The following is a 10,184-nucleotide window of genomic DNA, read 5'->3' as shown; positions in this document are numbered from 1 at the left end:
GGCTCAAAATTGTCTGGTGGTGGGGTCCATACGAGATCAATTATTGGGGGGGGGGTCTCAGCTGCTCTACGGGGGCGTCTTTGAGGGGGTCCCTCATCACCAGAGGAGGAAGAAGAGCTTAAGACGAATCCTTCAAATTCCCCGCTTGCCTCACTGGCTGTGTCAGAGTCAGAGGCAAGCATGGCATATGCCTCCTCCACTGAATACATTCTCCTGGATGACTGGGACGACATTTGGGATGACATTTGGGATGCCATTTATATTTTTGTGTTACTGGTAGTGAAATGTTTCAACACGTGTATAGTGTAGGGGGGGGGGTACAAACTTTATTTCAACCCGGGGGGTATGTAGTGTGTGGTGTGTATGTAGTGCAGAAAAAAAAAATAAAAAAAAAAAAAAATTGAAGGGTTAAAAAAAAAAAATGGAAGGGGTTAAAAAAAAAAAATGGAAGGGGTTAAAAAAAAAAAAAGGTCATGCGCCAAAAATTGAGCACAGATGTTGGTCAGTAACGTCCGTCACTGAACAGCGCTCAAAGGCAACAGGAATTTGATCAAAAAAAAAAAAAAATAGATCAACCCTGTGCCGAAAAAGCTGATCAGTGATGTACGTCACTGATCAGCGCACAGTGGCCACAGGACACACACAAAATCACAGTGTGTGTAAAAAAAAAAATTAAAAAAGACCCCACAGCACTCACAAAAAATAAAAAAAGGTGATCAGTGATGCGACACTGATTACCAGTGAGGGGCAGCAGGTGCACAACCTTTGGTGCAACTGACAGTGCAACTGGCAGCAACTGACAGGTATATATTAAAAAAAAAACCTCTGTACCCCCAAAAAGTTGCTGATCACCTCAGATATAGTGATCAGCACAAAAGGCGGGGGCAGCAGACACAAAATTTAGCACTCTCTATCACTCTCTGTCACTATCTCTCTCTATCTCTCTATCTCTCACTATCTATCACTCTATGACACTGCAGCAGCAGCACTGACAGGTATATCTATATATAAAAAAAAACCTGCGCCCCCAAAAAGTTGCTGATCAGTTAATTTATACTGATCAGCACAAAAGGGGGGGCAGCAGTCAGTTATATAAAAAATATATAGCACAATCTGTCACTATCTCTCTATCTCTCTCTATCTCTCTATCTCTCTCTATCTATCTATAGCTCTATCACACTGCAGCAGCACAAAATATAGCACTAGGCCTCTCTATCTCTCTCTATCTCTCTCTATCTCTTTCAGTTATATAAAAAATATATAGCACAATCTGTCACTATCTCTCTCTCTCTATCTCTCTCTATCTCTCTCTATCTCTCTATCTATAGCTCTATCACACTGCAGCAGCACAAAATATAGCACTAGGCCTCTCTATCTCTCTCTATCTCTCTATATCTCTTTCAGTTATATAAAAAATATATAGCACAATCTGTCACTATCTGTCACTATCTCTCTCTCTATCTCTCTCTCTCTATCTCTCTCTATCTCTCTATCTATAGCTCTATCACACTGCAGCAGCACAAAATATAGCACTAGGCCTCTCTATCTCTCTCTATCTCTCTCTATCTCTCTCTCTATCTAATAACTCGCAGCAGCACAAGATGTCACAGGATGTCACAAGATGTCACAAGAATAAGCAATATCTAGGCAGTGATCAGGTAAGTATTTGGATGGGTTCTGGTCAGTATTGGCGGCAGCTGGGCACGGTGACCGCACTGCACGCTATTCCAGACCGGAATGGCGTCTGCAGTGCAGTCACCGTTAGTTTAAACCCCCCTCCTTGGCTGTGATTGGTCCGTCGGTCCGACGGACCAATCACGGCCTTTGGGGGCGGGCGGGGTGAGGTGGGGTGACACCAGTGTCACCCTTACACCCCGCGGTGATTGGTGCTGTACTTTACAGCACCAATCACCTCCGATCCCGTGTCACCGGCGAACGTTATTCGCCGGTGACACAGAAAACGCTGTGAATGGCTGTTCACACTGAACAGCCAATCACAGCGATCGCCGACGGGGGGGCGGCATCGCAGCCCCCCCTGGGCATGCACGGACATGTCTGCTGTCAGGGACAGCAGACATCGTCCCTCTGTCACTGCGTCTCTAGACGCAGTGACAGTTTTAAGCCATGACGTATATATACGTCAACGGTCGGGAAGTACTTCCCGGCCATGACGTATATATACGTCAAATGTCGTGAAGGGGTTAATGATCAAACTATAAAAATAAGAGAATTCATTACATGTAACACGAAGGATGTGGTTTATATGATACAATGTAGCTGCCACAAATTCTACATTGGGAGGACTTCTAGACCTCTCAAAATTCGTTTGGGAGAACATTTAAGCATTATTAAAAAGGGCTTAATAACACATGCTCTTTTGCTTCAATTTAAAGACATACATAACTGTTCCACCAAGGAAATCATTTACTTTGGTGGACTAAAAGCGATAAAAATAAATGCAAGACAAAAGGACTGTTCAGTTCCATTAGCAAAAGCTGAAATTAATCTCATCTTTACATGTAACACCTTGCTCCCTAATGGATGAACAGTGATTTCGAGCTCAAATGGTTTCTTTAGAAATTGCCTTTTATGTTTGATTGTTACACCCGTATCCCTATATTGTATGCTTTGGGGAAGGGACAGTTGAAGCACTTTTGTACTTGTATATTCATATGGGGATGGGATATCTTGAAGCACACGGACAGGAACATCTGGTCCCAGGTCCTTCTTGTAATATCACCAAAATATATCACCCATATAACCATCTAAGTACAATATCTATTTATGACTAATTTTCCAAATGTGAGTCTAATATGTGTTGTTTCTATTTAAAGGTCTCAGGAATGGTTACTTATTGCGATGGATACCTATGTTAAACACTGAAATCAACCTCCGGTCCCGGCAAGTGAAACACAAAGAAGTGACTATGCGTTCCAAATTATAGAAAGATGGCTCTGACCATCTATACCACGTGACCGGCATGTGAGACGCTTGGATAGGGCTTCCGCATTCCACCTACATCCCTCCGAGATGCCGTGACATCACTTCCGGATTCGGCAAGAGGAAGAAGGTAATGGGAATTATACGTTCCACCTCGCGAGTGCGGTCCACAGCCGGAAATATTGGCATTTAGAGACACTGCCAAATAATTGCTCAACTCCCCGCTTGAAGTACATTAGCCTCATCTCTATCGGGGGAATCAAATAGTAAAAACCTCAGTCTATGTGCAATATCCGCATGTTATGAGTGTCACTGACAGACAAACACTGGGGACAAATGGGGAACAAACAGACACACAGATAAAGTGAACTAGCAAGATGTAATGTGCTTTCACTAGGTGCAACAATGCTCAGGAAGGAGTTAATAATAACAAAACCATGAACTTCCTAGCCAGGAAGAAATCCCTCTGCGTTCAAGTGTAAAAGTGAGATGAAACTGACACAGTTGAACCGCAGGCAGGCTGGAAGTAAATCACGGGATGGAGTCTGGATTGGAAGCACTTACTCTGCAGGAGGGAACAGCAGAGCCCAGTGCCCAAGATCAATCCAGACTCCTGCTCTCAGATGGTATTAGAGCTAAACCTCTGGATGTGGAATCTGAGCTGAAACACTGGCTCTGAAGATGAAGATAGCAGAGCGTAGTGTCCAGAACCAGACCAGAAACCAATACACAGAAGTGACAGAGTTCAGTCTCTGGAGGAAAATGACAATCCTTTCCAAATCCTGCTCCGCTCTCCTGTACTGGCCAGATGGAAAAACCAGCACAGAAAAGAGAAGCTAGGAATATACAGAGACTGAACTTACAATATTGCTACTAGGTGGGGGAAACCCGTCACTGACTCAATCACCTACATTGTAGCAATGGCAATACAATTCTAACACAGGCTAACAGGTACAATACACAGCAGAGCTCTGGCATACAAATTCAGCAGCAACCCCCTGCTCTCTTAATGAGCCTTATAAAGGGAGTGCTGCTGCAGACATCAGGGAGTGCGCCCCGACCAGTTGCCATGGTGATCCGGGGCGGCATCCTCTCCCTTGCTAGAGCCACGCCCCCTGTGTCATGCTGCTTTTGGCTTTCTCTGACAACCTGGCCTGTAACACCGCACTCCAGTGGATCTGGAAGTTGTTTTCACATCACCATGACAACGATTATGCTGATACTTGATACATGTATTATTTTAAGGCTGTAACTTGCTAGGATGTATATTATTCTATTCAATTCCACTATTTTATATAGATGATCATGTTATTATACATAAATTATGTGATATAACTTTTATGGCACTTCCTGTTATGACATAATTTCCTTTAATTAAGGATTGGCTGTTCACCACATAAATACTGGCTCCTCACTCTCCTCAAACACATCTTGAGAAAGGTCCAAGGACCGAAACGCGTTGATGATTTCCTGAGGAGGGTGAACAGCCACTAACCTATTGGATTTGTATGTATCTTTTTATCTTTTTTTCGGTTTTGTTTTTATTTTTTGGATTTTAAAAATATAGTGTTTGTGGTTTTTGAACCCCTATTTTTTTAGGGGGGGACATTACCCCTTTGTGTTTGTCAGCAAGGACCTGTCAGGAACCCCGGTTCTCAGACCGCTCGCGTGCGCCCCTTACCGGCACACTGGGGTAATATACTCCGCAGATCAGCTGCCGGTACAGTCTGTAATCCCTGGCGTGATGTCTCCTGCTTCCAAGTCATCCCCTGCGTCACTTAGAGCTCCAGGTGTATTCCCTGATCAGATTGCGGGTCACATGATCCAGGTAAGCTCTAACTGACTTCCTGGTCTGTGTGCTGCTGCTGCGGCTGATTCCCTCACCTGCGTCTGATTGGGATTCGGTCATTCGTCAGACTGCATTTAGGTCTACAGTCATTAGGTCGACCCCACTAGGTCGACTGGCAGGAAGGTCGACCTGACTTAAGGTCGACATGGGCCAAGGTCGACATGACTTAAGGTCGAATTTGCATAAAGGTCGACATGAGGAAGGTCGACTGGTCATAAGGTCGACATGGGTTTTTCACTGTTTTTTGAGCCGACATGTGCCGACAGGCGGTATTTCATGCCCTACCATCCACTAGGGCGTGGTGGGAGAATAAAATAGTGTGCCGAGCGCAGCGAGGCACCGTGCCCGAAGCATTGCGAGCAAAGCGAGCGATGCGAGGGTCCGATTCTCATTGCCAACTGTGTCCATGTCGACTGTGTCGATATTCGGATAAAAAAACAGTGAAAAACCCATGTCGACCTTATGACCAGTCGACCTTCCTCATGTCGACCTTTATGCAAATTCGACCTTAAGTCATGTCGACCTTGGCCCATGTCGACCTTAAGTCGGGTCGACCTTCCTGCCAGTCGACCTAGTGGGGTCGACTTAATGACTGTAGACCTAATTGCAGTCTGACGAATGATCCCATTCCGTCTGATTCCCTCATTACCTGGAGGGATAAAACCCTGTCTCACAGTCTCCTCCCCGTCTTGAACAACTCGTCAGTTTCCCCTGAGAGTTCTCCAGCGTCAGCTCCTGTCAAGACTCCCCACTTGCTCCAGAGGTCCGGTTTCCTGAGTCCGCTGTTACCTGTGTCATTCTCAGCATCCCTGGTCATTCCACTCCTGCCAGAAGCTTCCACGAGTTCCATCTGCCGTGTGATCCAGTCTTCTCTGTGCAGCCCAGGTTGTCTCCTCAGCGTCCGGATACCAGTGGGTTCCCATGCCCGTCTCCTCTCGGCTCCCAGGCCGCTCCAGCGATCCCCAGTGATCTCCAGTGTTCCCCAGTGATCTCCAGCGATCCCCAGTGATCACCATCGAGTTCCCTACGGCTCCCAGGCCGCATCTCACGGTACTCAGTCCCCATCACTGTGTACATCCTGCTATACATATTCCTCTGTGCCCTCCGGGTTGCTACCAAGCATTCAGTGCCATCGATCACAATCGATGGTTTAAGTACCCTTTAAACATCTTTGCTCTAGAGACTCCAGAGTATCAAACCCTGCTAAAGCCACAGAGGAACCTGGGCAGAGGGCCGCAACCTGGTCGGCAGTTGCAGCTAAGTCCATATCCCCTTGCGGGGGTCCCTGGTGAATACCGCTGTCGGCTTAGACCCCATGCCTCTGCTTTAGGTCTCAGCCAATCCTCTGAGTCCCTGACAGGTTATCCTCATCTATCCTCCATGCATGAGCTCCAGCTACCTCAAGCCTCCCCGCTTCCGGTTCCCTGTGCCCTCCACTGGCGCACCCAGGTCAGTGCCGGGAACACAGATAGTCCAGGCCGTGACAGTTTGTTCAAGACCGATGGACTCGGCACACGACCATAGTGTGGGGACAGTGGTTCTCCAAGATGTCACCTCGCGTATGGAGACGCAAGAAGCGACTCAGCAGCAAGTGATTACGTACCTACAGGAAGTGTCCACTCGTCTGGATTCCCTCCAGCAGTCTCTCAGGTCACCTCCACCACCGGTACCCAATCAGCTTGCCACTCATGCCCCAGCATATATCCCTCGTCTTCAGTTGCCTACTCCTAATAAATATGATGGCAATCCCAAAGCCTGTAGAGGCTTCCTCAACCAGTGTGACATCCAATTTGAACTTTTGCCGCAGAACTTCCCGGCAGCCAGGACCAAGATAGCATACATTGTCTCTCTGCTAACTGGTTCTGCCGTAGATTGGATATCACCCCTCTGGGAAAAATCTGATCCAATCCTCACCGACTATGACAGATTTGTCTCTACCTTCCGACGGATATTCGATGAGCCAGGAAGACCTGCATCAGCCTCTACAGAGATCCTTCGCCTTAAACAGGGTTCTCGTCCCATGGGTCAATTCGTGGTCCAATTCCAGACTCTTGCCTCTGAGCTTAAGTGGAACAATGAGGCATTAACAGCCGCCTTCTGGTTGGGCGTCTCAGAACGCATCAAAGATGAACTGGCCACCCGAGATCTCCCTGAGCAGCTTGAAGAATTGATCTCCCTTTGTGTCAAAATAGACCTGCGCTTGAGAGAGCGAGGATTAGAAAAACAAAAGAAAGTATTCCCCAGAGTCCCGCCTCCGCCTCTGCACCGTCCTACGATACCCGCTACAGCAGAACCTATGCAGATAGGTAGATCTAGGTTATCTACGGAGGAACGGTCCAGGAGGCAAAGAGAAAAATTGTGTATATACTGTGCCGCTCCCGGCCACTTCATTGGGTCCTGTCCCGAGCGTCCGGGAAACGCCAAGCCCTAACCTGCAGTGGGGGAGTCAGGTTAGGTTGTTCCAGTAAAGCTCCTCCCACCACTGACTTAGTGCTACCTGTTGCCCTTGTGTCACCAGTAGGTACCCCGCATGTCTCAGCCCTGGCCGACTCCGGGGCTGCAGGGAACTTTATTTCAGCCGAGCTAGTTAACAAGTGCAAAATTTTTGTTCTCCCGTTACCCCAGCCTCACTACCTGACTGCGGTGGATGGAAGTAGAATCCCCGGAAGGGACATTGTGTATCGGACAGTACCTGTTTCATTTCATGTGGGTATACTTCATCAAGAATGTATGGAGTTCCTGGTCATCCCCAAATCCTCCTACGACATTTTGTTAGGGTTGCCGTGGTTACAACTTCACAACCCCCGTATCAATTGGAGATCTCTTCAGATTGAAGAATGGAATGATTACTGCCATAAACATTGCTTGAGTGAAGTAACTCCTGTCCGATCCTCTGCGATTTAAAATCTGCCTGGTCTTCCCTCAGTGTACCATGATTACAGTGACGTCTTCAGTGTACAAGACGCTGATGTACTACCTCCACACCGCCGATGGGATTGTCCCATCGATCTTCTCCCTGGGAAGTCCCCTCCTTAGGGGCGCACTTATCCCCTGTCAGTACCTGAGACCAAAGCGATGTCCGAGTATATCCAAGAAAATCTCCAGAAAGGTTTTATCCGGCCCTCATCTTCCCCTGCTGGTGCAGGATTCTTTTTCGTAAAAAAGAAAGATGGAGGGTTACGCCCTTGCATAGACTATAGAGGTCTCAATGACATAACTATCAAGAACAGTTATCCTCTTCCTCTGATCACTGAGTTATTTGACTGTGTCAAAGGTGCAAAATTTTTTCCAAGCTTGACCTCAGAGGGGCGTATAACCTAATTCAGATTCGCAAAGGCGACGAATGGAAGACCGCCTTCAACACCAGAGATGGGCATTACGAGTATCTGGTAATGCCCTTCGGTCTCAGTAATGCACCCGCTGTCTTTCAAGAATTCGTCAATGAAATTTTCAGAGATGTCTTATACAAATATCTTGTTGTGTACCTCGACGATATTTAGATTTTTTTCCTCAGATCTCCAGTCTCATCATTCTCAAGTCAAAGAAGTGCTATCCTGTTTACGTGCTTTTACGGTAAACTCTCCAAGTGCACGTTCGAAGCTCCCCAGATACCCTTCCTAGGGTATATCGTGTCTGGCTCAGAGTTGCGAATGGATCCCTCGAAACTTGAAGCCATCAATAGTTGGTCCCAACCAACCACTCTCAAAGCAGTCCAGCGTTTTATTGGCTTTGCCAATTATTACAGGAAATTCGTCAAAGGATTCTCCACGCTTATCTCTCCCATCACAGCTCTCACCCAAAAAGGTGCCAATCCAGCCGTCTGGTCTGAAGAAGCCTTGTCCGCATTCCACCTGCTGAAACAAGCTTTCATCTCTGCTCCCATCCTCCAGCAGCCTGATACAGACAGACCATTCCTTCTTGAGGTGGATGCTTCTAATGTGGGTGTTGGTGCTGTGCTCTCCATGTCACTGACGATGGCAAACAGCACCCCTGTGGGTTTTTCTCACGAAAATTCCTGCCTGCTGAGAAAAACTATTCCATTGGTGATCAAGAGTTGTTGGCAATTAAATTAGCACTGGAAGAATGGCGATATCTGTTAGACGGGGCCAAATTCCCTGTGTCCATCTTTACAGATCACAAGAACTTGCTCTACATCCAAACAGCCCAGTGCTTAAATTCCCGTCAAGCTTGTTGGTCTTTATTCTTTTCACGATTCAACTTCAAAATCTTTTACCGTCCTGGATCCCAAAATGCAAAGGCAGATGTGTTGTCCCGCTCTATGGAGGATGACACAGTGCCGCAAGAACAGCGTCCTATCATCAGTCCTACTGCCTTTGCTGCCACCCATGTGTCCCCTGTGCCACCACGAGGAAAGATGCTCGTACTACCAGAGCTCCAGCCAAAAATATTATCCTGGGATTATGCTTCACCCTTCTCCGGCCATCCGGGAGTTCTCAAAACTCTAGAGATTCTTCGCCAGTCATATTGGTGGCCTCACATGAAAAAAGATTTCCAGGATTTCGTAGCCTCATGTCCTATTTGTGCCCAGCATAAAGTCCATCAACAGTCCCCTGCATGTACTCTTCTTCCGTTGCCCATTCCCACGCGTCCCTGGACGCACATTTCCATGGACTTCATTTCCGAGCTCCCAAAGTCTCAAGAATGTAATACCATCTGGGTGGTGGTAGACCGTTTCTCCAAAATGGCACATTTTATCCCACTGACTGGTTTGCCCTCTGCTCCCAAGCTCGCCCAGATATTCATTCAGCATAACTTCCGAATTCATGGACTCCCTGCAGAAATTGTCTCCGATCGTGGAGTGCAATTTGTGGCCCGCTTCTGGAGAGCTCTCTGTTCCGCCCTAAAGGTAAAATTGAACTTTTCCACAGCGTACCACCCGCAATCCAATGGGCAGACAGAGAGAGTCAATCAGGACCTTGAAGCATTCCTCCGCCTGTATGTCTCCTCGTCACAAGACAACTGGGTCAGTCTATTGCCCTGGGCAGAATTTGCCCACAATTTCAGATACCATTCAGCTACTGGCTACTCTCCTTTCTACGTAGTGTACGGTCAGCATCCTCGACCACCTGTCTTTGAGCCCTTACCAGCCTTGGAAGTGCCTGCCGCATCTTCCACACTCAAGCATTTCTCCCAAGTTTGGAAGAATGTCCATGTCTCACTCAAGAAAGCCTCAAAGAGATACAAATTCTTTGCTGACCGTAAAAGGAGGGCAGTTCCCCAGTTGAAACCCGGAGACAAGGTATGGCTCTCTACTAGAAATCTCCGCTTAAGAGTCCCGTCCATGAAGTTCGCCCCACGGTTCATCGGGCCATTCCCTGTGATTCAAATGATCAATCCCGTAGCTTATAAATTGAAGCTACCACCGTACTTGAAA

The 10,184-nt window shown here is 47.2% G+C and overlaps 1 protein-coding gene across 1 annotated transcript in view; it reads left to right on the top strand.

Moving 5' to 3' along the window:
• The first annotated feature begins 2,853 nt into the window (after positions 1-2,853).
• The window catches only part of PIK3CG (phosphatidylinositol-4,5-bisphosphate 3-kinase catalytic subunit gamma), a 99,721-nt gene continuing 92,390 nt past the window's right edge, over positions 2,854-10,184 (top strand). The window contains exon 1 of the mRNA XM_083182977.1: positions 2,854-3,070. The gene's annotated coding sequence lies outside the window, so the exon portion shown is untranslated. The remainder of the gene's footprint in view (positions 3,071-10,184) is intronic.

The sequence above is a fragment of the Crinia signifera genome, chromosome 4 (genome assembly GCF_055691185.1).
Source record: "Crinia signifera chromosome 4, ASM5569118v1, whole genome shotgun sequence".
Taxonomy (NCBI): Eukaryota; Metazoa; Chordata; class Amphibia; order Anura; family Myobatrachidae; genus Crinia; species Crinia signifera.
This window is presented reverse-complemented; position numbering and strand designations above follow the sequence as displayed.